This window comes from Pleurodeles waltl, chromosome 5 (genome assembly GCF_031143425.1).
Source record: "Pleurodeles waltl isolate 20211129_DDA chromosome 5, aPleWal1.hap1.20221129, whole genome shotgun sequence".
NCBI lineage: Eukaryota > Metazoa > Chordata > Amphibia > Caudata > Salamandridae > Pleurodeles > Pleurodeles waltl.
The window spans coordinates 158,253,427-158,274,726 of NC_090444.1; the positions used below are offsets into that span (position 1 = coordinate 158,253,427).

At 43.1% G+C, this 21,300-nt stretch overlaps 1 protein-coding gene across 3 annotated transcripts in view; it reads right to left on the reverse strand.

Moving 5' to 3' along the window:
• DISP1 (dispatched RND transporter family member 1) overlaps window positions 1–21,300 on the reverse strand; it is a 499,375-nt gene that overhangs the window by 463,761 nt on the left and 14,314 nt on the right. The gene's annotated exons all lie outside the window — the stretch shown is intronic.

Here is a 21,300-nt window from a genome sequence, read left to right on the forward strand (position 1 = left end):
AGTTGATGGAAAACCCCAGTTTGTGAAGGGTTTGTATGACAAAAGTGGTGTCGTTTGCGCATTTTTTTACTGTGTTGGTTTTGATTAGCCAGTCGTCTAGGTAAGGGAACACATGTATCTGTTGTCTCCTGATGTGTGCTGCTACTACTGCTAGACATTTTGTGAACACTCTTGGTGCAGTTGTTATTCCGAATGGCAACACCTTGAATTGGTAATGTATTCCTTTGAATACGAACCGTAGGTACTTTCTGTGAGAAGGGTGTATTGGTATATGAAAGTACGCATCCTTTAGGTCTAATGTGGTCATGTAATCTTGCTGTTTGAGCAGTGGAATGATGTCTTGTAGTGTGACCATGTGAAAATGGTCCGATATGATGTAGGTATTTAGTGTCCTGAGATCTAATATTGGTCTCAATGTTTCGTCTCTTTTGGGAATTAGAAAGTACAGGGAGTAAACTCCTGTGTTTTTTTGTTGTACTGGTACTAATTCTATTGCATCCTTTTGCAGTAGTGCTTGAACTTCTAGTCCTAAAAGGTCTAAATGATGTTGTGACATTTTGCGTGTTTTGGGGGGGATGTTTGGTGGGAAGTTGTGGAATTCTATGCAATAGCCATGTTGGATTATTGCTAATACCCAATTGTCTGTTGTAATCTGTTGCCAAGATTGGTAGAATTGGCTTAGTCTTCCCCCCACTGGTGTTGAGTGAAGGGGTTGCGTGACTTGAAAGTCACTGTTTAGGTGGAGGTGTTTTTGGAGTCTGGAATCTTCCCCTACTCCTTGGGAATTGACCCCCCCGATATCCCCTGAAACCTCCCCTCTGGAAGGAACCCTGATATGGTGTGGTTCTTGATTGTTGGCTGGTGGTGTCTGTGGGTTGGCCACGAAACCCCCCTCTAAATGGAGTTTTTCTGAAAGAGCCTCTGCTCTGCGGGGAGTAGAGTGCGCCCATGGCCTTGGCCGTGTCTGTGTCCTTTTTAAGTTTTTCAATGGCTGTATCCACTTCCGAGCCAAACAGTTGTTTCTCGTTGAAGGGCATATTAAGGACAGCCTGCTGGATTTCAGGTTTGAAGCCTGAAGTGCGTAGCCAAGCGTGTCTCCTTATGGTGACAGCAGTGTTGACTGTTCTTGCTGCAGTATCGGCTGCGTCTAGTGAAGAGCGGATCTGATTGTTTGAGATCGTTTGTCCCTCTTCCACTATTTGCTGCGCCCTTTTTTGGTATTCCTGGGGAAGATGGTCTACGAGAAGTTGCATCTCGTCCCAGTGTGCGCGGTCATATCTGGCCAGCAGCGCTTGTGAATTTGCGATGCGCCACTGGTTGGCTGCCTGTGATGCCACTCTTTTCCCTGCCGCGTCAAATTTTCGGCTTTCTTTGTCCGGAGGTGGGGCGTCGCCAGATGTATGTGAATTTGCTCTTTTGCGAGCTGCCCCTACTACCACAGAGTCGGGTGGTAACTGCGAAGTAATAAACACTGGGTCTGTGGGTGGTGGTTTGTATTTCTTATCCACCCTTGGGGTGATGGCTCTTGATTTTACGGGCTCCTCAAAAATTTGTTTTGCGTGCCGTAACATCCCTGGTAGCATTGGGAGACATTGATATTGGCTATGTGTAGCCGAGAGGGTGTTAAATAAGAAATCATCCTCTATAGGATCGGAATGCAGTTGGACATTGTGGAAGTCTGCAGCCCTAGCCACCAGTTGCGAGTATGAGGTACTGTCCTCTGGCGGTGACGGCTTTGTGGGGTATGACTCGGGATCATTGTCCGGCACTGGGGTGTCATACAGGTCCCAAGCGTCTTGATCCTGATCGTCATGACTTATGGTAGCTTGCGCTGGTGAGTGCATTTGTGGCGGTGTTTGTGCCGGCGATGCCTGTGGAGGAGAGGGCGGAGGCGTGACTTTTTTAACCACTTTGGCTTGTGGTTGTGTGTCATCCTTTGGAAGTCCGATCCTTCTTTTCCTCATGATTGGGGGAAGGGTTGATATCTTCCCTGTATCTTGCTGGATGCACAGTCTCTTTTGTGTGTAGTCCGATTCTACACTTTGGAGCTCTTGTCCAAATTTGTGCATTTGGCGACTTAGTCCTTGTTCCTCTGAGTAGGATGAAGGTGTGGTATTTTTCGGCGCCGAGAGAGAATCTTTTTTCGGTTTCGGCACCGACAGAATATTTGTTCCTTTCGGCATGGATTCTCGGTGCCGATGTTTTTCGGTGCCGGTATCTTGTTTTTGTCTCTCGGAGCCGCTTTCTCGGCTCCGAGGTTGCTCCATGGCGGTCCCTCGACCGGAGTCGGGTGTCTTCGCTATGGGCGTGCCCTTTTTCGGCCCCTTCGACGGGTCGCCTGATTTATGGGTCGAGCCATGGCCTGTTGGCAGTGGCGTCCCCTGGGCTTTCGGTTTGTCGATGGATTTACTTTTCGACGTCTTACTCACAGTTTGTTGCTGTTGTTCGACGTCGGAGTCTCCGGATTCTGATTCCGGAACCGAGAATGTTTCCTCTTCGTCGTCGAAACGTTGTTTTGTCGACGTGGACGCCATTTGGTGACGCCTGGCTCTTCGGTCCCGGAGTGTTTTTCTGGACCGGAAGGCTCGACAGGCTTCACAGGTATCCTCCTTGTGCTCGGGGGACAAGCACAAGTTACAGACCAAGTGCTGATCTGTATAAGGATACTTACTGTGACATTTTGGGCAGAAACGAAACGGGGTCCGTTCCATCGGCTTCGATGTCGCACGCGGTCGGGCTGACCAGGCCCCGATGGGGGATCGAAACTGCCCCAAAGTCTTCCGATGATCGGTGTCGATGTACCTAACTATCCCGATACCGAACGGAACAATACCGACGCTTTCTTCCGAGATTCTGACTAACTTTCCGAACCGAAACACGGAGCGAAAAGGAATACGTCCGAACCCGACAGCGGAAAAAAACAATCTAAGATGGAGTCGACGCCCATGCGCAATGGAGCCAAAGAGGGAGGAGTCCTTCGGTCCCGTGACCAAAAAGACTTCTTCGAAGAAAAACAACTTGTAATACTCCGAGCCCAACACCAGGCAGCGGACTGTGCCAAACATGTGTATCTGCAGCAACATATGCCATCGAACATATAAAATCTGCTTTTCACAAGCCACTCGGGTCAGAGAAGAACTAGGCTATGGCTGAACACAATGAAACCTACAAAGTATACACCCTGCTGCAGGTCCTAGCTAAAACAATGAAAGCAAGTTAATTCCTCTTTCACCACACCATATTGCCACTAACAAAGAAAGGGGATATTGCCCGGAGGGAAATTCGCGGAGGCCTCCTTGTGTACACTAGAAGCAGAAAGTGTCTCTGGGATCTAAGAAAAGTAACTGCTTACAGGGATGAGGACAAGTCACACACTGTGGCATTTGGGTACCTTTTAAAAAATGGGGAGGTTATCAATAAGAAAATACTTCCGGTGGATACTACAGTCATCCCACAGATTCATCACCTTGTAAATACAATCTGCTGTCAGATGGCGCTATGCCAAGATATCAGGGTATATTTGCCGCCGACTGTTATCCGGACCTCAGCCCCGCCTTCACTTTCTTCACACCCCATTGAGGCCTCTGGGGAGGAGCTGAGAGACACTAAACGACAGAGAATCATAGCAATTGATATATTTGCATACCGTGTGGTCTTATTAGTGAGGACATTAGATCATCAAGGGAGGAGGGCGGGAGATGAGGTATCCGTGGACAGAGATGGCATCCACCAGGAATACTGTTATCGAAGATAAGTTTCTGTTCAATGATACATATTCGTACTGATTCCTCACCTTATGCAGCAGGCCCAAAGCAATGCCCAGTGTGCAGCAGGAATGAGTAGTGCCATTCAAACAAGAAAGTGATTTAACAGCCCTGGCACAGTGGGCAGTCTGTTTATGTGTGTGCTAACTACTGATGTAGGTGGATCTGCTAGGGCAAGGAGAAGATGGGGCAGTGTGAGCTCAGGTGGCAGGAAATGGGCAGCTTGGGCGACAGGGGCAGGAAGCACATGAGGCACTGTACGAGCCAAGTGGGTAGTCTGTGAGCAGAATGGGCAGAGAGGAGGAGCAGGGGGCAGAGGCAGCTGTTCCAGTGTGTGTGCAAGGCGGCACTATGCGGCCAGAAGAAGCCGAGGGCACTGCATGAGTAGAAGGGGCAGAGAGAAAAAATAGCATTTTGTGAGAAGAAAAGGTTGGGGTCAAAGAGGTCAGGATGTGAGCAAAGAAGACAGTGCTTGAGGAGAAAAAGTAACAGAGCAGGGCAAGAAGTGGAGGGGCAATATAAGAATAGAAGGACAGAGTGTGAGCAAAGGATGCAGTGTGTCAGCACAAGGGTCGAGGAGCAGAGAGAGAAGTGTATGTGCAGAATGGTCAGGCAGGTATGATGCATGACTGAGCAAAGAGGGCAGAGTGAGTAGAAGGTGCAGGGTCAGAAAATGTGGCAGTGCATGGACCAGAGGAGACTGGAAACGGGGAGGCAGTTTGTGAGCAGGAGGGACACAGAAAATAGGAGGAAGTGTGTGAGCAGGAGGGACACAGAACAAGGACACAGAGAATAGGAGGTAGTGTGTGAGCAGGAGGGACACAGAGAATAGGAGGCAGTGTGTGAGCAGGAGGGACACAGAGAATAGGAGGCAGTGTGTGAGCAGGAGGGACAGAGAATAGGAGGCAGCGTGTGAGCAGGAGGGACACACAGAATAGGAGGCAGTGTGGGAGCAGGAGGGACAAAGAACAGGAGGCAGTGCGGGAGCAGGAGGGACAGAGAATAGGAGGCTGTGTGGGAGCAGGAGGGACAGAGAATAGGAGGCAGTGTGAGAGCAGGAGGGACACAGAGAATAGGAGGTAGTGAGTGAGAAAATGGACAGAGGGCGCAGACTGGGCTGAAACTAGGGGAACAGTGTTTGAACAAAAGAGGCAGGGAGCAGAAGTGGGGTGTGTGAGCGCAGGGAGACCTGCGTGCACCAACCTCATTGTATCCCACCAGCAATTCTTCCACAGATATAAAAACAGGATTACCTGCCCAGAGTCCTAAGAATAATTTTGTGAATCTGGTTGCCATGTGTACAATGGCTATATTGTCGTCAAATGCTCAAAAGTGGTTCAAGTCAGTGTTGTGATACCTAGGAAAGATCACTGATGTGTTGAAAATCAATCTGTTGTTCTTAAATCCCCAAAAGTATTGATGTACATCAGAGATTAACTGTGCAGTCAAATTTGGGTAAACTTCTAGACCTGCCGCTCTGCAAAACTCAAACACCATCCACACCTTCAACTCCGTCTAAGTCCACTAAAACCTACAGGCAGGGTGAGGTAGATCTGAACCTCAGTGGATCATTCTTCTGCCGCTCACCTCCCAGGCAGACCTGGACAACTTCACAGAAGGCAGATTGAGAAAAATGAATTGGCGCCGAGCGCCAGACGTGGGCAATACCCACGCTCGAGCTGGAATGCAGCAAATGCCACAGGGGGATGTTACTTCACAGTATCCAAAACAGACAGCCATCAACCACCCGTTGCCTTTTTCCTGGGGGGCCGACACGGGTTTGGAGATGGGTTTCAGGCTTCTAAGCCCTGGCATTCTCAGTTAGCTTTTGATCACAGAGGATGAAGAATTTTACAGAGTCTAGAGCTAATAAACCGTCACAGGATCGATATTTTGAAAATGAAGGAAGCAGGACAGCTCAATGACTCATCTGAGCTTGTGCACACCCTTCCTCATGGCCACAAGGCAAAGAATTCACATGCTGTCTATCACCCAACCTGAGACACACAAGCAGCCATAAGGTTTGTAGAGATGCCTTTCCTCTCTTTCTCATGCATATACATTCAGGTTAATTCACTTGTATTTGGTCGATTAAACACTCCAAACAACACTGACAAAGCTAACAGGTCTCGCTTTTATGTGCCAAAGCACAGGAACACAGGCATTCACACATACATACGCTACATACACAAAATTGTATTTATCACATTAAAGCCACCCTGGGGGGAAACGCAGGGAGCCCTTCAAAGTCAAAATGCTATTTTCCCCAGAGAGCTTAAAATCCTTGCACTAGTAATGAGTACACCCCTAATATATAAATATACTTCTTTGAGTGTTTGTCTTAGTAAAGTTGTGTTCAGAACAGGCCAGTCTTCTACCCTTAAGGAACTACGTTTAACATGAAGCTTTGTTTAATAAAATACCCGGTGGTCTTGCCAAGGGTGCTGTTAAGGCTTGGTGGGGCGAGGCACCGTAAGAGTGTTTTATGGCAGTACTAGAGTGCAGCTGGCCACAGCTATCTCTGTGGTGCTCCCATGGATCGGCTACTCTAAATGTATGGATGGGTAGCCTCCAATGGTGTGTGCTGCCAGTTTCCCAGGCATGTTGGCTGGGAGTATACGGGTGGGCTAAGGGTAACTCCATGTTAAGTACAATCTTTTCTTGAGGCCAATGACACCAGGATCACCAGAGGTCCACTGATAATGAATATCCTGCTCTGTCTGCCTCTTCAGACGTGCAGAGGAAAGAGAACACAGGAAAGCCAGTTTACTTTTTAGGTCAAGTCTAGGCAGCACGCTTGCCCTGTCTCTTGACTTGTTGTAATCTACATTTGTGGGCTTGCACCATGCCCATCTCACGCCCATCACTTTGATTCGTTCCTTGGCCTGCCTTTTAAAATTCCCACGATTCCGTAGGTAAATGCTTAACGTTTGTCCCGCCTTGGAGACTGGCCCGGTTACATGGATTATTGCATGATCGACCATTTACCTTAGTGTGGCGCACTACTTTATTCTTCTGCCTTGCTGCTTCATGCTGCGTGGCCATCTGTTGTTTCTTCCTCTTCCTTGTTTTGGGCATGCCGCCGCTTCTTTGTGGTGTCTGCCCACAAGGGCTGCAAGCTGGAAGGGGGGGCTCCTAATATATATGTATATATATTTTTTTAAAGTTCATATAGTGCTACCTTGGTCGGAGGAGCACTTTACACGAGTATCTGAACTTTCATATAGCGCAAATTCTATCGGGGGAGTGCTTTACATGACTACCATTTATGTACAAGTTTAGCAGGGGGAAAATATACAAACTGGAGTATTTCAAACAGAAAAAAGCACAGCCTCAACGCTGCTGTCCTGGCACAGCAGGAGAGCGGATACTTCAATATTCACTGCACTCGGGAAACTCGCCCCATAATGCTTTATTTTCATTTTTTTGCTGCAGATAGAGAAAAAAGTAAATAGAAGTGCTTTAGTTATATGCAGAACCAATGGAATTATGTGGCAGGCAGGACCAAATTATGCGGCAGGGTTGACCAATTTATGTGGCAAGAAAAGTCCAGTTATGCATTTACAAAGCCAATAGCTCTAACTCAAGCAAAAGCAAGACCTATTGCATTGCAAAAGCTTATTAAAATAGCCCGGAAAAACGGGTAAGAAAATACTTTTACATTCTTGCTTTTGAAAGAGTAATCAAAGGTGGGGGATGCGTTTGTAGCACTGGGAGGGTGCTGTAAATGCCAGGAATCACATTATTATTTTGTTATATTCTAGACTCGAGTTGTGGATCTGCAGCAATCGAACTGTAAGGTGCTCTGCATTTTAAAAGGCTGGCTGTGCATTTTAGCTGAGTGGCAGTGGTGTCCGAGTATCCACATGCTTCGTACCATTGCACTTTTTCCTCAAAGACCAGGGTCTTCTGCTTATGGTCTCACTAATGGTGCCCTGTGCTGCTGGGTGTGAGGAGATGGGAGGCAATGGTGAAGCGCCTGGCCCTTCAGACTGCATCTGAACTAGGACGGGAGGAGAGAGCGGCCGGCTGGGACTTGGTGCGTGACCTCCGCTAGGGGCGATGGAGTGGCCACAGCAGCTGGGCCCAGAGAGATGTGGATGGTTTTTATCATGGTGTTAATTCTTCTTGTTGCCTTGTTCTCCATCTCCTTTAAAATGGCCATCTCCAGAAGAAAGTAGCTAGCAGCTTTCACCAGCAGCTGGGTATACAGAGTGGGCTGCTTGTATATCCCTATGCATGGTTTCTAAAGTGCTGTGTATCCCAGATTTGCTGAGTCTGTTTTGTAGGCTCCACTATGGTTGTGTACATAGTTGGAAGTGAGTTGTAATCAGACATGCCAACATACCGGATTCAGGTGGAAGACTCCAGACTTTTGAAGCCAAAATTGGTTTATTTTAGATGTCTTCTGCCTGAAATTGCCTCTGCTCTAGTAGAAGTCAATGGGGAAAAATACATTCTCCAGATTATTATTTTTTTTTAAATCTCCCACTTTTCTCTTCTTAAATGTTGGCATGTATGGTTGTAATTATACAAGAACTCTCAAAGTAATGATGCTGATTCAAAACCTTTATTATCAGTAATAAACCTAGACCACAGTGACTGACGAGAACAAAAATAACCAGATATCAACATACAAGCAAAAACATATTAGCACTCAGCACCCAATGTAATGAATACCTCCCACTGACCACAGATGCACCTCACCTACTCACCTAACCTGAAACCAGTGGCAAGTCAGTTGTCATGGGCACCATATATGCGGGCACACTTGTAATATAATGTAGTAACTCGATAGTCAAAGGTGGTTTTTATACAGTGCACATCCTGAGCCATTGCACTTCAAGGTGCTCTCAAATGTGATGGAAAAGGAGGCACAGTGGAATAACATAATTGCTTTGGATCACATCATTTGGTCAAGTCGGGATTCATCCCCCGTTTCCTGGGTCCCCAGTTTAGCCACTAGGTGGGTATCTTGTCATCCTGTTTCACAACAAAGGTTAGTTAATGCGTTGTCTTTCATTCTCCGAGGAACTACGTAAGTGCGCTGTATTTTCATAGCACTCACTACTGTTGAAGTACCCTTCTGACTGCACAACAGAGAGGCCGGCCCCAATTAGCATACTTTCTCTCCCAAAGGCTTTAATATCAAAGATCTACACTACAGACAACCTCAAGCCAACTTAACACCCCAAGCCTCGTTGTGAAACACCGGTGTCTGCTGTATGCCCCTCCTTTATCTGTTCAAGCAGCACAAGGTGTAGAGAGTCCTTCCTTCAAAGCGCACGTCGGCTTTGATAAATGGTTGTAAATACAGATAGCATGGGAGTGTGCACCTTGCCCTCCTGATCACGAAAACTCCCAGAGAAGGAAAGTGTTTCAACAGTTCCCCTTATGTGACGGAATCTAGCCAAGCCCCTTCCCATCTAACAGGCCATCACTCTTGCTGTAACAAAAGTGCACATCTGATGTTTGAACAGGGTCGTTTCTCAGGCTCTGGAGGTCGAAATGCAAATGAAGCAAAAAGGACTTTGGGACTGCAGGGATTTCTTTTTAACGCTGATTCGTATACATAATGTATTTTAGTCTAGCTGTTAATGCACTTTATGTAGAAACTTTCCGATTTTTAAAGACCTACATTAATTTTGTCCTACTTGTACATGTTGGAAATCATTTCTGACTTCATAAATTTACTGTATAGGCCTCTCTAGTTCCTATTATAAGGTATCTCGTTTTTATGTGAAACTCAAACTCTAGAATGGGTTGAGGTTTGCAGTCTAAAAACTAAGCACATCTATAAAAAGGTTGTCCGCTGGACGCAGTGCATTTGTAACAGGGCACAACACCACAAAGTCATCCAAGCCCTCCTCACCCGCCAGCATGAAATGGACACAACAGGTTAGGCAATACATTAAAAAAACAAATTAGTTACAGGTTCATGTAAAACAAAGAATGTCCATCAGGGCTAGTACTACAGTACTTAAAGGTACGCATACACACTCCACTCACGATGTATCCCACTTTTGTTGCAGGACTAAGACCCACCAGTTCAACTAGGGTGCACCTCAAGTCTGCACCAACAGTTGATTTCACAGAGCTTGAAACCATCTGTGCCTCTGGGGCTCCCGAGTCCTGTGCTGGGACTCGTACACACTGTGACTAAGCTTTGTCTCTATCCTCAACCGTGCCAACTATCACAACTCTTGGACTCCTGCAGAACTCTGCCAAAGTCCCTCAATCCTGCAGCAGCATCCGCTATTTCAGTGCTAACACTCACTGTTCCTCACAGACTGCCACTACTCATCCAGAAGCTGACTGAGTACCACTTTGACAAGGCTGCCTGACAGGTAACATCGTCACACCTATGCAGCACCTTGACACTCCAAATAGTAACTATGTTCTGCTGCTGGTTACTTTTCAAAAGTAAACAAAAAAGCATGTTTATCTCGCTGCCTTAATAACTGCTCTTTTTTATTCTATGTAGCTGGCATCAGGAAACAGAGAAAAAAAGAATTCTGAAGTTTACCCATCTGCTATTTCAATGGGAGATGTTTAAGATGATACCGAACTATGCTTCTGTAGAAAGTCCTTATGCGTTTGCTTGCAAGGTTCCTCCTTAATCATATGACTAAAACTGTTCTCTGCATGTAATGGAGACACCAGGAACCTAACTCCAGGTGGCAATCTGCACCTTTGAAAAAAATGCTGCCAGGGAGACCATTTTCACAAGGTTGAACATTAAATGCAGCTACGTCAATAACAGAAAACGATTTTGCTATCCACAGTTTTGTAGACAGTTTCAAAGAGATGTTTGGTATTATACACACATTTCATAAATATTAGTACATATAACACCATCTGCATTCCTGAACACAGTGGAGAGGCGAATTGCTGTAAAATCTAGTCTTCCAAATTAAATGAAGGCACTAAAGAAATTGAAAAGAAAAGACAACAACCTCCAGAGTGCCCTGTTAAAGTATGTAAAAATGCATGTAGCCATGAGCATCACATACTGCTTTCAAACACACAATGTCACTTGAAAGTCGAAAATTAAAGATGGAAAGAGAATTAGAGAGTGCTCAGACTGGAAACTAACAATACATTCCTCATGACTGCCTTCCTCCCATCTGTGCTTCTGCCAGAGAAAAGCACACACTGCAAATTATCTTCTTATCCACCACACTTTAACAGTATTAAGGAGCCATATGTGTGCCAATCATTATCTCCACTCCCTAAAGATCAACCTCCATCGCGCAGCAAGCTTCATACATGTTGTGATACTTCTGTAGGCAGCCATAATGGTGCTGGCTCAGGAAGCTGGAAAAACAAATAAAATAACCACGACTGCATGGAGAAGAATCACTTTTTCTGAGGAAGCACACAACTTCTGCCCAATCAAAACATGTACACCTGTCCACCAACATGTGGGTGGAGCCAAGTCTCCTCCCTGGAGTACTACTGAAAGCTCTTTTTATCACAGAAGGTGAGACACATCTGCACGGTCAAACCAAAAATAAAAGACAAAGTGAGGAACACACACTGATTACATATAAAAAATAGAACAAGTTGGTACAGAGACATGTCATTCCGTACACAATACAGTTTCCAAAGTCTGAAATCTGGGAAGGGCGTGCTGGGAAAAACAAAAAAACGACATTAAACAAGCTACAAATGCTAAAGGGCTAACAAACAGCGTTATGCAATTTAAAACGTAAAACAAACAGCATTTTTCAACATTAAAATATTTTGGCAATGGCCAAGGAGGCAAGTGCGTGGTAGAGAAGATTGGCTGAATCACTCCTCTTATTATTGAATCTCAAGCCAAACATGAGATTTGAGTAGGAGGACTGGGCTACGCTTCGAATTAATTTAAAAAAAACACAACAGGCTGCTCTTTGATCTGAATAGTTTCCATGCATATTCGAAATTATTCAATAATAGCCCTGCTTGCAATATATCAGATCACTTCCTTGGCAGCAGGGACTATTTATTGTTAGGAGCATTTCCGGACCCTGTGGAAATAGAAAACGAGCTGAGCATGGAATTGTGAAATTAAGTAAACAAGGCAAATAGGCATATTTATTCCAAGCAAGTTTTGGCTGCCTGCGACCTACTGCGCATGCACACAACCTATTCTGAAATAAGCACTGGCAAAGCCAATAGGCAAGCTGATACAATGGTTATTTTTCTTTAATTTTAGTTGCAAGACTATGCCACAAAAATGAAACGACCAAAGTAAAAACATGCCACTGCCCATAAATGGAGGCTATATGCTTGCAATACAAATTTGACATTTAAGGAAAATAAACATCGCATACAATGTTAATTAAATAGTACAAGTACTTCAATGCTCATGGAACAGGAAAAGAAAACATTTTTAGATTTAATACGCAATACAGGAAAATATAGTTGACACACCAAAGGAAAATACAGTTAATGGCACAATGAAAACCTATTATTTGCTTTGAATTACTGTAACTTGAAGATGCAGTTTAAAAACACAAAGATGACAAAAAAAATGAAAAAGGATACAGAATGGATAGACAAATGGTAAATGAAAGTATTTGGTAAGAAAGTGAACTTCCATTTCAGCGGATGTGCATGTGTGATCAAGTCAAGTGCCATCTCGCACAGTGCAAGGGACTGCTATCGTTAGGCCAGCCCTAACAAGAAGTGACGTAACAGAAGATCACTTATTCCCAACTGCAAATAGACTACTAGTTGGTTATGTGCCCACTGGACATAATCCCGCTCCCTGATATACCTCCGTAAAAAAATTGTTGTCCAGAGATTTTCATTTTTGATTTGTGTTCTTGGATCATTAGAGAAGTAACTTAGCTTGGGTAGACATTGCTGAGCTAAATTTGAGCCAAATTTTCCTGGACAACATTTTTAAAAATGGCAGATGTGTTGCAGTTATGATGTAATATTTCAGGAACCATGACACCTATCTACTTCATTTTGGTGTCAAATAGGTTTTAGGGGTCAGTAGTCTTATAGAGACAGAAAATAATGATGTGTTTTTCTTTCAGGTGTTCTGTTGATTCAGATTCCTAAAGATGAGCAAAGTGAGTGGTAGCAGATGATCTTTACCTCCTGACAGAGTGTTACTAACTACAAAATCTGAGGACTCCTTCAACAAAGACAAATGTGTCATATGCCAAACTAATCTGAAAGAAAAGCGAACATCAACTGCAGCTGGACAGAAGAGAGTTCGAGATGCTGCAGAAATACGACAAGAAGAAGTTCACAAAAGGCTGAAACTGACGGGTGAAGAGGATTAAATATTTTCTCATTGTAACAACAAGTACTACAAGTCTAAAACTTTGGGAAAAAGCCTAGAAACAAATTTGCCAAAAAATAGCAGGAACCAGTGATTCACAACAAGAATCCGAGTCTTCTGAGACAGCGACGACAACCAAACAAAATGCCCATCCACTTAGATGATCGATGACTACCCTCATCCACCTCCAACAACTGATCAAAAACCAGAGGATCATTTGTGTGTTGCCTGTGGTTTAGCCAAAACATGGGCCAAAGGGATTTATGAAAGAACAGAGTATGAGAGTCTCAAAAGGTAAACATGTTTTTATCTGCACCTTGTTTCTTCCAAGATGAAGTTTTCAGCCGAGTAGCTGATCTAAACATCGATATGAATGTATTTACAGCGGATTTGTATGCCCAACAGAAATGCATGCCTGCATACATTCGAAAATATGGGAGGGTCATACGGGACTGTCGCTCCTGATGGTTAGGCCTATCATATGCTTGAAAATTTAGGGATCCCAGTGAAGAGTTCCTGGAGGCACAATCCACTAACTGAAGGTTTGTGTAAAAAGAACACAAACTCAATGTGTGATCAACTGAAAAGGGAGAAGACCAGGTTTCTGGGTTAATTTAGATCCCTTTCAGAGCTGGGATAGCTTGTGAGAAAAAGGGGTGTAAATGTGAAAAACGAAAAGATTCTTTGCTTTTAGACCTTTACCTTTTGGACCTCTGATGTAATGGTCTTTGTAAGGTGTCAACCTTTTAAATTGAGATCAGCTGCTGCAGACAACTTGAATATGGGGTCCTTAACAGGTACTAAGAGACAGCATCTTGGGCAATACTAACTAAAGAGTTTTATTGCTTGGTTGTAATACAAGTTCCAACAGCAGAATATACAAATATTCACATGCTCAGAAGACATTTTATTTAGGAGATTCTATCTAAAACAGATTTTGCTGGAATTTCATTAGTCCACCAAAGTTCAAACTATAGCAGTAGCAATCCAGTATAACTTCATTATTGAGGTATTTACCTTACCTTTTTCTGTTTTCCTTTTTTATTGCTTGACAACATCTAACTCCTAACTATGCAATTTTAGGCCTGGTTACAGAGAGCTTCCGCTTTCTGGAAAAGTTTGTATCATCAACTATTCAGAAAAGTTCAACAAAAAAGGTATAGAGAATGTGTGCTGGGTACCCCCGTCAGCCTTGCGGTTTTACCACTGCTTGGATGGACTACCATTGTACTCCACGTCATTGAAGATGGCCGCAGTATGAATTCTCATAAGCTTTTGGTAATAAGGCACCAAGTAATCCTTTTGCTACACCACAGAAACAATACGACGTGCAGCATGTAATTAAAACCCATGGGATCTTTATTTATTTACATTGTATTTGCTCTGGCATATTAATTGCTGATTTTCATTTTGCTTACCTGATGGATAGCCATTTGACCTGGAATACTCATAAATTGCATTGGATTACAGTTCTCACACCACAATATAATCTAAACCTGCAAGGCTGCTGAAGTAGCCCTTGCCCTTAAATTCTAAATGCTAAATTGTCCACAACCGCCATCAATAAACAGCATCACATTCTTAATCTATTGCACACTTTCCTCGGTTCAAGATACCCACCCTTTGGCACTTTTCCCTGTTTCATCACACAATCCCATTTGAAAATCTTCAGAACAGGTGAGCGGATTCCAAATGTGTGGTCGTAATTTTCTTGTATCCCTAGAGAGTGCTGTGGATTCTTTTTTCACATCCTCAGCTGACAAATTAACTACCTTACCTTTAACTAAGCCACCCCGGAATATATTTAAGTATTTGTTTCCTACCTCTCATTATTGCAAAAGGGAAAAGCCCTGTAGCCTCAAACACTGTGGTCCTGTATGGTCACACCATTTGAATTTTCTATCTAGCAATGGCACCCTTCAAGTCCCCGGTGAAACGTTCCACCTTGCCATTTCCACTTGGATTGTACAGCTAGGTGTCCTCTGGATAACATCTACATCCTTCAAATATTTCTCACCTTAATGTATGTGAGCTGTACAGCATTATCAATTAAAGAAATTAACACTTTCTCCTTGCAAACGCTCATCAAGGAACTAACACTCTTTTAGTGTATGCCTTCTCCATCACATGCACCTAAGGTTACCTGGAAAACACATTCATCAAGAAAATACTGTACTTACGATATTCTCCAACACAGTCCAATATATCACATGATGTCTAAAGCTACACAAAACAAATGGGCACTGTGGCATTTATAATCACAGGTGTTTTATCTCGGCGTTCAAAGGCTTATACGACAAGGAACAAATGGTGCAGTCTCTTACAGTTGTCCTACATCCACATCCATTTTAGGCCTCTTCTATGCAATCCGTACAATTCCCAAGAGTCTCTCGTGCCATTGAACAATGATGGTGTTTCTTTATGTTCTAGAAGGAATTCTTTTCTAACTTCTCAGAAGTGCCCATTTCGAACAACAACAAAAAATATATATATATATCATTGCACACTTCACAGAGAGTCTTCTCACTTTCTAAGGTCACTGCACAGAGCCACAAGTTAATCATTTTCCAATTCTTTATCTCTCTCCCCGATAAAAGCATCCTGGAAACAAGATATGCAATGATATTCTTCCCTCCTGGCAAATACTCCACCTAATACCCAAATTCTTATAAACGGAGTGACTTTCGCATAGGCACTCACCAACCCACTGGCCATAAAAATTATGCTTAGTTTTTGATGGTCACAATTAAAAACTCTTTACCTTAAATAAGAGCTCTGAAATATTCAAGAGATCACACATGCTAACTTCTCTCATTTTATTACAGTGTGCGTTTCCTCTGTGAGAAACAAATCTCTACAAGCAAAGGCAATCACTACTTCTTTGCTTTTCCCATCACACTGTGATAAAACAGCGCCAAATCCTTCTCCACTTGCAACAATGGTAAAAATAATTGTTGACTGTGGGTTGAAGCCTGGAAGTGCTGATATTTCTTAAATGGCCTCTTTCATGCTCACTAAAGGTTCTTGAAAATCTGACCATGTAAGCTTGACCTGAGCCTTCAGAAACTATCCGATATATTTTGTCCTCAAGTTTGTCAACAAACTCAGCATAAAACTGCAGCAAACCTAAAAACGATCTAACATCTCTATTCTGCAGTGGGGGGGGGGGGCATCTGACAGCATCCAACAACTTTCTTTTGGGTTTGTTTCCTTTTCCCAGTTATTGCATGATCTAGATGCGTTACATTTTCTCACGAGAGTTTGCATTGCAGATATTGTACATTCAAACCATATTTGCTCAAGACGTACAGCACTCTCCCCAGTCTGCAATCGTGCTCATTCTTGTCCCTTTCCCATGTTTAAGATGTCATCCTGGAACTAGGGAAAACTCTTCATACTTCACAGCAAATTGAGGAAAAGTCTTTGAAACACTGCTGCAGGCCGGACAGCATTCTTTTAAATTGAAAGCATCTAGCAGATGTTATAAAGGCTGTGCATCTTTTGAAATACGCATGGTAGGGAGCTGAGATATGCTGCAGATTAACCTACTAAACCTTGATGCCCTTCACCTATGTAAGCATGTTAGAAACTGGGAACCTATCTGCTAACATACTAATATTCAGGTCTCGAAAGTCTACACAGGGCCTAATCTTTCCTTCGACCAGGTAAGACAACCATTCAGAGGAGGCAATAGTTTCAGCCTCTATTAATTTCTTCAGATACCTCCTCCCTACTTAATATGAGTACATTTTGGCTTTATATATTATTATTAGAGCACATTCCCCGGGAACGATCTTGTGCCAAAACCCATGCAATTTGCCTATTTTCTGAATAAATACTACAGGATTCTTGTTTAACATGATTTCCCATGTTGCTTCTCCTTCATCCACTATTAAAACTAGTTCCTTGCTGTTACAATCTCAACCAATGTGCAAGACTATTTGGCCTAGTCAACCAAGTACAGGGGGGCCCTTCTTAGCTACCTAGAGTTTTGACTGTTGTTTTCCTGTTCTTGAACATAAAAATATCAAGCTTTTGAATCCCAGCATCTCTATAAACTCTCCACAATATACCCTTCAGGAATAATGACAGATTTGGTACAGGGTAAACTGGAGCCTGCAATTACTTGTATGAGTTATCTCCCAATCATCATAAATAAAGCATGTGGGATTGTTTTTTTAAGTTATTCAAAATATTCAAAGCAACCCTTTGTTTTAAGTCAAAGACCTCACCTTTGTCCACATCATCACTGATAAACAATTATTCCTGCACTACACTGCTTTCATTTACAGACACAATCAAAACCCCCATCTTACCATGGACTGCATTTCTGCTTAAGTGCAGGAGAACGTTTTCTATAAACTTAATTAATTAATGAAATTTTGCATCAGTAACAATGAGTACCATCATTCCCTGTAACTTTTTTTTGTCTCATTGCCCTTACTGCCGTTTAATCCACATCGTTGCAACTTACTGTTTAACTTGACAATTACATAACCACCTGTATCCATTTTTATGGCTTTAGTGCATTTCTGTGATAACTCCTTGAACAACCGTGAGTGTAAAAGCAAACTGACCGGTCTGTATTGTTTTATATTTATTGTTCAGATTTCACGGTTGGCATTAGTGTGATGTATTTAGTTAGAGCTCTTGTGTTTGTAGTGATAGTGTTTCAGCTACTTCCAATTAGTTTGTGTTTTCTTTTTTGCTTAAAAAAATGTGATGGTGGTGTGCATGAACTGGGGCTTGGCTGGAGGTGTGTGTGGAGTGACGGTTGGCTGGTGGGGTGTGTGCATTGGTGCTTGGCTGGTGGTGTGTGTGGACTAGCGCTTAGCTGGTGTTTGGTGGACTGGTGCTTGATTGGCAGTGTGTTTGAAATGGGGATTTTGCTGATGGTGTAAACTGGCTTCTAGCTGACAGTGTGTGTTGACTGGCTTCTGACTGGTGATATGTAAGTGGCTGGCATTTGGATGGTGATGGGCAGACTACATAGAGCTTTTTAACATTAACTATTTTGTTTCTTGCCAGTTTTATTTCTCCTTTTTATTCCAGTGCAAAACTTCTATTTTCTTTTGCAGAGATTCCGGTTTGCCGTTTCGGCACTGGTAGAGCTGCAGTTTGTGTAGTTACATGTGTTTGGTAAGAAAACGCTTTTTGTAATGTTTACTCCAAATGAGTGTCACCGCCCTGCTTGAATGATTTTTTTTGTAAATGGTGTGATAATAGCAGCATATTTAGCTTCTGTTTTATTGGATGTGAAAGTGTCCTTGGATTTGTGCACAATGTGTATTGTGTTGTGTTGTCTTGTGTGTAATTTTCTTTTGTTTTTCCTTTTAGTGAGATATAATTCATGTCTGCCCAGAGTGTGTGGAGGTGATACTGAGTCTAACTGTTTCTGGGCAGTGAGTGGTATCACGTTTGAGTATATAGGTTTTGCATGCTTTGTATTTATTGACTTTTCCTTCCAGATTACTATATGCTGGTAGTTTCTGGTTGAAACATCCACACTTTGTTTACTACTTATTTTACACAGTGATGATTATTGTTGACTCATTTGCCATGATACTTTTATTAGTAGGGATTATGGCTAGGCGCAGGATTACTGCTCATCATGTTGTTGGTTTGCTTTTTAAATCTTCCTCTGGCCATGATCCGAGACGGACTCTGCATTTGAAGGAAAGGAGGATGACAGATTCTGGCAGTGAATTTTCTGTCAGAGAGGAATCATCTGATGATGAAGCCACATTCAATGCAGAGGAAGTGCCTATTTTGGAGGAGGGCACTGGTATGCCAATACTGCAGCAAGAGGCATCTGGATTGCAGATGGCAGAAAGGCTTTCCATTGGAAGAGCTGAAGTCTGGGTTGCCCCAAACATGGTGCAGCCTGTGTTACCAGCTTTTACTGATGTCACAGCGTGTACAGTGAATACAGGAAACTTTTTGCCCATAAATTTATTTCAGTTGCTGATGGACGATATACTTGTGGATGAGATTGTTGAACAAACTAGTTTCTATGCTAAACAGTACTTGAGGGACAACAGTGCCAGACTTAAGCACCGCTCTAGAGGTAGCCTGTGGACTGCCACAAATCTGCTTGTGTTGAAGTAGTTCATGGGTTTAACTTTTTTGATGGGCTTCATAAGAAGTTGTCACTGTCTTCATATTGGGCTACTAGTCCCTTCATGGCAACAGCTATATTTCCAGGAACCAACCATGAGTCGTGACCGATATTTGCTTCTGCTTCGGATACTGCATTTTGTTGATAATGCTTCAGAATTGCCACAAGATCACCATGATTGTGGCCACCTCTTAAAGATTCTGCCTGTCTTTGATCACTTCTTAGATAATTTTTCAGTGATCTATGTTACAGGGAAAGAAATAACTGTAGATGAGTCTTTGGTCCTGTTAAAGGGCTGTTTGGTTTTTAGGCACTTCATTCCTAGCAAGAGGTCAAGTTATGGAATTAAGATGCATATGTTGTCAGAGGGAAGTATTGGATAGGTCTATAATTCCAAGGTGTACACTGGTAGGAATTCCACTATTGACCCCTCTGGTTGTCCTTCCACCTTCGGAGTCAGTGAGAGAATTGTGTGGGAACTTGGTATAGGACTTTTTAACAAAGGGCACAGTTTATATAAAATGTACTCCATAGAGTACATCTAACATAATGAAATCTATAAAATCAAGACCGATAAGCAAGTAAGCCTCAATCACACTATTCAGGACTCCTAAAATAACCTCTTTAGGTACATCCATCCTGCACGAAGTACAAGACTTAATTCCCAAACTGCCATACACATCTGAAACATGTACACATCACAAGCATGACCTCAGAATATGAATACATATAACAGAAGCTGCAACACAGCATGCAGCAGACATGTGCAAGAACCCTATAGGATGCCACACCATCCAGATGGTCCTCTGCACCCATCCCAATATGCCACGCCATGCAGGAGGAACCCCAACGGTCTTCGCAAGTAGCCTCATATATCAGAACAAGTAGAACCACATATATGAACTGGGGAACTGTACACTAACACTATATATCACAACCAAACGCATATATTTAACTATCAAGTACATTAATTAAGTTCCTAATCTTAAAGCGAAATATACACTTTACACTCAAACCTACACACTCTGAGTAACAAGAATATCAAGAATTCCAAAATAGGTATCAACCAAATTGATGAACAGCAACCTTTGGATTAGGTTTCCTTCTTTTCTTCAAACAGCAACCTTGTCTCTAGGACTGTTCATTTCTAAATTGCTGGAACAGTTCTACACTTCCACTATTATGCACACAACCAGCATCCAGTCCCGGGAATATGGACAGCCCTTCGGGCTTCAGTAACTAGAATGCACATGGACAAACTCAGCGCAATGCTTTTTTAATTACATTTACCTCGCTCCTATTCATCCTCACTCACTACTGGCCCATGTGCCATTTTTGCAGGCATTGAAGAGATCTAGGGCTATGAATTTGTTGGCTGCTGCAAATGATGCAATGGCCCAACTTCCTTACTGGTCAGCGCTGTCAAGTAACAGTGCACAACAGACAACAGTCCTTTTAACACCAGTTGGTCAGTCACCACTAGTATGGGCTCTGAATGCACAAAAAATCTCCTTACAATCCCAGGACCAGCATTTGCTGGATTCTTCATCTCCCTCTCTCATGCTCTGCACAACTTATTTTCAGCCACTTTTGCTCAATCTGTGCCCTTCTCACTAATCAATTTCATTCACAAAAACTGCATCCTCTGTTCTTTAAAATGTTCAGTAAATGAATGTCCTTTGCCCATTTACTGCAACTTCTCCTTACAGCTCGTTTGACACATCTCGTACCACATCCTGCACAGTGCCAAAGTTTAATAAGTCACTGCAAGCCTTTTCAAACCTCCACCTTCCCTCCTCATTGGGCTCCTCCTGCCGAGCATAGCATGCTGAGGCTACTCGCAGGAGGATTTTAGAATAGGTGGCCCTAAACCACATTTTCCTGGCCTGGTGGCCTTCTTCCATATCGAAGTATATCTTTTTTTCTCTCCGGAATGGTTCCATGCCAGTTGCATAAATCTAGGAAATCGGTTCGGATATCATGAACTACAGTTGATAAACAGAAAAAAAGCTTGCAGTACAGGTTAATGTGTCATCATACCTCAGGCTCCATCTGGTCATTTCCCCCCAAGTAAAGGTCACGCTCTCTTGCAGAAAATATATCAGAAATCCTGAGGACATTAACAATCATGAGAC